Raw genomic sequence first — 6244 nt, 5'->3', positions numbered from 1 at the left:
AATTAATTTACTCATTATTTAATATATAAAATTAATTTATCTATTTTTAATAAATAAAACAAAATGTGTTCCATCATACTTTTACCTAAATTGTTTGAAAAGAGTTATCCATGTGCTTTGTTTTTTGTGGCCTTGTGTCTGACATTCGTCAACAATATACGCAAAACGAATTTGACTCACAATGAGCTATTCAAATGATTTGTTTATACTTTTCATCTTCCATAAAATATTAAAATATTATTAATATTAATATTTTATTATTAAATTGAATTTGAGTGACAACAATTTGAATAAAATATTATTTAAATCTTACAAATTGTCATTAAAATGTACTAACTGTTGTTATTAGTTCCATTAATAGTAGTTGTTATTAAAACTTAATTTTGGATCCTATTATTGAATTGACATCGAATCACCATCATATTATAAATAATAATAGATAAGAATATCGTAAATAAAGTTATTACGACACCTATCAAAGGAGTCGTTTCCTATTTAAAGATTATCTTACCATATTTCGAATTCAATGGTTTCAAAAAATCTCCTACAACAATTCGTCTTGGATTAAATTTAGAATTATCCTCAACAGTTTGTGTAGTCATAAATTTTATTTTGTATTCAGTGAGATTTGTTGACTTTATATATTATTTCGCTGTAAATAATTAATTTTATCATAGACCCATTGTGATCTTAAAATTATATAATAATGGAAACAACAACTATTGGTGATAATTTGAGCTTCCTCAAAGTGATTTTTTATCTTATATCTCCATCCCAAAATGATATAAATTCTTTATTTTGACTTGTCGCCACAAAAAAAAATCCAAATTACTATTCTAAAAAAATAATATTTTGGTAAGTAATTTGGAACACATATTATTTTATTAAATTATTATTATTATTGTAATATTTTGGTAAGAAAGCCTCAATTTTGGTTATAGATGACATAACCAAACTTCTTATAAACCGAATAGATTAAGTTTACTTAACGAAATATTCTTTTTTCGACAAATCATAAGTGTTTTCATCCGTTTTACAATCTGAAATTAATCATATTCGAACCAGAATAATATTAAGCCCTCCCGATAACAGAATTAAAACTACTTTGCTAATATGGTAAGTATGTTCTTGTACAAGAAGACAGGTACAAGGTAGCAAGTAGCAAGTAGCAATAGCATTTGTTTTTGAGCCGAAAAGAAGACTTATATAATGTTTTGTTTTAACAAATTAAGACCTTTAAGACCAACAACCCATTATCCATTGTCTCTTTAATGCTTTGCCCCGACATCTTAGAGATATCATATTGCCAAGTTTCATTGAAAAAGAGTGGGCGGATATCCACCTTTTTTCCTTTCCAGGAAAAAGATGGAAGGAAAAAATTACAATAATAAAAAATAAGCATGCAAAAACTTGCAATCAATGCATTGGGGGTATTAAGACAGTACTTTTATGTGTGAAAAGGAAAATAATAAAAAAAGAAGGAAAATGAACAAGTCTATGAGTGCCATTGCCCATTTCCATTCCACATGTTGTTATGAATGCCATGCTTGGCACTGACTTCTCATTGCCAAAGACTTTTTCCTTGCCTTTCCATGGCGTTTACTCGGTTATGCTATTCTCATAAAGTGGGTCTGAAAAAGTTAGGTAAACTGCATTCAATTTTATTAAATTATTAGTAAATTTATGTTTTATTCGTTCAATTTCAAAAAGTTATAAAATAATTATTGAATTATTCGAAAATTTTTATTTAAATCACTGGTGTAGATAAAGAAAAGCTAGACTATAAAAAAGAAGAAGATAAAAAACTTTTTATTAGTGTAGGCAATACAAAAAGATAAAGTCATACAGTAATAATTTTAATAATCCAATGACTAAAATAAAATTTTTAAATAGTTAAGTAAAAGAGGAAAAAGACCCTAACGACACAAACCACCAAAGCTAAACAAAGCAAACAAAACAAAAGGGATGATCATCCCCAGATACCTTGGGCTCCTTAGTTGGAAGGGCTATCACATGACATGGGGAATGTAAGCTGAAAAGGACCCTTGGAAGGTATTTAAGGCTATTAAGCATCGAAGCAGCAATACCTTGGGCTCCTAAGTAGCAATGGAAGTTTGTCAAATTTTTTTAATTAAATTTATTGGTATAAAATTCACTTGGTAATTAATTTAAAAATAACATTATAATTAATGTAAGTTTAATAAAAAGCAAATTAATAGTATTAAGAGTTAAATTTAAATTTTAAAATTTAAAAAATAAAAGTATGAGATTCTAAATTTTCAACATGATATATCTTGATTTTTTATTATAATGACTGTACAAGTCCAATTTTTGGGCCCAGAACCCTCTAACCCGTTTGACCCAAACTCAACTCAAACCTACCCAAAACCCATTACAACCCAAAATAATAAGGCCCAAACAGAAAAATAACAAAAGTCTCAAACCCTAGGTGCGCCGCACCTAGGGTCTTCTGGCTCCAACCACTGCCTCATGTTAGTGGCACTACCACCGCCGTTTGTCTGCCATACAAAGAAGAAAAATGGTAAATATATGTAGATGATAAACATGTAAATGGCTATAAAAGAGCAAAATCAAAAACCTTTGTAAAGGGGAGACACTTTGATGAAATAATAAGCAATATTAGACAAAAAATTGAAGAATCACAGCAAAAACAGAGCAATCAGTGACTGAACCAAAGGTTTATCTCTATTTTCCTTTGTTTTTTTTTTTTTTTTGAATCCATTCGTATATATCATTTTCACCCTATTTTAAAGCAGTACGTATACTAAATACAAATATATAGAAAACACACATAAAAAAGAAAAAAAAAAAGGAAAAAATTTACCTCTCCGTGGCATGCATACGGCGTGGCACACGGCGCGATCGGACCGACGTCCCTCCCTGGCCGGAAATCGCTCCGGACCCTCCCTCTCCTCTTTCCTCTTTTTTTTTCCTCACTGTCTCAAATGAATTTTTTAAAAAATTAGCTTTATAGGGACCAAACGCACCGCTTTGGTCCCCCTGCTTAATGATAAACGACATCGTTTGGACGCTGGTCGGTCGACCCGACCCGCCGAGGCGGGATCCGCGTGTTTTTGAGCGGAAGGGCTATTTGCAATTGGCCCTTCCGCATTTTTATATTTCAGAATCAAGTTATTCGGTGTTTATAAATTGACCCCAAACCCATTACACTTTTTCGATTTAGTCCCCTTCCAACGGTGTCGTTTCAAGTGTGTGGATAAATTACTTATTGGACCCCCATAGTTTAACGCGCTCTAATAAGTCCCTTCTCCTTTAATTTCTTTCAAAATTACCCCAAAGATTTGGTTTTAATCCAATCTCATCCCTTTTTCATCTTTTTTACCTTAAATTTCATATTATTTTTATTGCTTAATTCAATTTTAAATATTAATTGTTATATATAATATTGTTATCATTATTGTTTTATTATTATTATATTATATTTAACTATATATATACACTTTTGTTTCATTTCTACTATTATATACATATATTATATATTCTTTAATATTAATTCACATATTTCATTACGTATATGTATATATAGGTATTTTTGTGTATATGGTATTATTTTCATGTATTCATTTATTTATATCATTTTTTTAAAAAATAATTATATTAAGTATATATTTGTAAATATCGTGCTCTTCATACATTTCTGTTATTTCATACAAATCTCTTTACATTATTCGTCATATATTTCTTTCATTTCTATATGTTTTGGATATCATAACATTTATATACTTTTCTTGCAATATGTCACGTATACATTTTTATCTTTACTGTTGTGGTTATTGGGATATGTTTTAGTATTCATGAATATATCTTCAATACATATATATATGCCGTATATATTATTATTATTAGTTTTGATCTTATTGTCTTGTTAATACATTTGTGTCATATATACATACTTTTAATATTTATTTGTATATTATACTTCACATTATGCCCATGTAAATTAATATTATATCATGCATATCATTTTGTCATAGTTTTTTTATATTGTAAATATCATATTATGATCTATCATGTATATTACGTATGTCATGTATATGTATTATGTGTATATTTTATTTGTATTACACGTATATGTTATGTATATACATTCGGTATTATCATATATTTATTTTCCCATATATTTATGTAATGTTTTATTATTATCATTATTTTTGCATTTTTAATATAATTACTATTTACCCTTCATTGTTATCATTATTGCATTATTACCTTTATTGTTATACCCTTTCTATATGTAATTACCTATATGCGATTGTTTTATACTAACTAATTTAAAATATATATATATACGTATTTTAGCGTATTTGTATCACTTATATATATCGTCATTCTCATTATTATCGTTTAAGTCACCTATTATTTATACCTTTATAAATTCTTTCAAACCTTAAATCATTCATTATTTGTATCATCATAATTATTACTAACATATACATACTATGTAATTTTATTACATATGCATTTTTATATATACTATACATATGTATCTTTTAATATGGTGCTATTATTATATATACATATATATATATATATATTTTTCTTTATATATTTCTCATTACTACGTGTATACCCTAATACACATATGTATATACTTTTATATTGTTATCATCGCCATGATTGGCATTTCATTTTGCCATTATTTATTTATTTATCTATTTGCTTATGATTCGACCATTTCGCTTTCCTCACGCATTAGTCTATATTTGCGTATTACTAACCTTGCTTTTATGTCATCTTTTATAATTGCTTGTTGTTGTCATTCATTGTTACACGTTAATTATGATCGGTTTTATATATTACTATGAATCACGTTATGTTTTTACTCAATACTTTAAAATAATTCTTTCATAAAGTGATATTCCGTATTTGGTGATTCAAATACTCGTGCCTAGCTTATTGGTTTCGATTTTTCTCATTAATCTAAATAACGGAATACTCTTTTAAATAGCTATATGAGTCTAAAATGCTTATTTTCGGGTTTCGAGGTGTGGTGCCCTAACTTACGGGTATGACATTTTGATATCTTGAAATAAGATCTTTTGCAAATAAAGGCAATGTTCGGGTTCGAAATTGAGAAACGTGCCCAAACTTACTGGGTTTCGATTTTCTCGTCCATCCTAACTAACCAAATATCCTTTTAAAAGAAGTTAAAATACACGAATTTTATATAAAAGCCAAGCTCGTTCTCTAAAATTCAAGATGTCGTGTCCTAACTTACTTGGATGTGACATTTTATATTGTGAGACGAGAAGGTCCTTAATATTTGAGCATTTTCTTTACAAAGAGGGATCGTATTTTAAATTCTTTCAAGTTTTAAAATTTTCGACACTAAGACACTAATTAATCAACTAGGTACCAATTTTGGGCGTATTGAGGGTGCTAATCCTTCCTCGTATGTAATCGACTCCGAACTCATTTTCGATTTTCAGAGACCAAAATTATCGTTTTAGTAAATCTTAACTTTTACTAAAATGATTAACTTAAGGTGATCCGATCACACCTAAAAAGATTGGTGGTGACTCCTGTTTTCGTTTTTTTTTTTCAAGTCGATACCCGTTTGTTTTTTTTTCAAAAAAATGGTTACGACAATGACTCAACCATGAATGTAACACTCCTCACCTGGTCCGATTTGTCGGATCTAAGTTATAGGATGCTACAACAGTTAACGGAATAAATCACATACAACCTTTTATTGTTTAATTCAACATTTAAAATTGAAATTGTATGTGATTTACTTTGTTAATTATTGTAATATTCTATAGCTTAGATCTCACGACCGGACATGTGTTACAATAGATGAAGTGATTAAAACTGTTTTTATATATATGGACAAATTTTGAATTAAATTTCTGAATATTTATAAACAAAAAGAAATGGAATTGAAAAAGAATTCAACTTGTATGGTATTCAAAAGGCACTTTAAAATTTTCATAATTATTGCTTCCCAATCTACTTTTCTTAACCAAAAATCAAATTCAAATCCTTTGACCAAACAAAAAAATAAAAATAAAAATCTTTCTAGAACCTTTATTTTGTTTTATTTTATTTTATTTCTGCAATGGTAAATGGTGGGATAAAGGCCTAAATCAAGATTTTGAAATTGAAGTTTGACCTTGCATGATGAACCTTCAAATGAGGACAAGAGCTACCATATCAAACCTTCAGAGGACAGAGAGAAAATTGGAAATCAATTTCGACGGTG

The sequence above is a fragment of the Gossypium arboreum genome, chromosome 6 (assembly GCF_025698485.1).
Source record: "Gossypium arboreum isolate Shixiya-1 chromosome 6, ASM2569848v2, whole genome shotgun sequence".
NCBI lineage: Eukaryota > Viridiplantae > Streptophyta > Magnoliopsida > Malvales > Malvaceae > Gossypium > Gossypium arboreum.
This window is presented reverse-complemented; position numbering follows the sequence as displayed.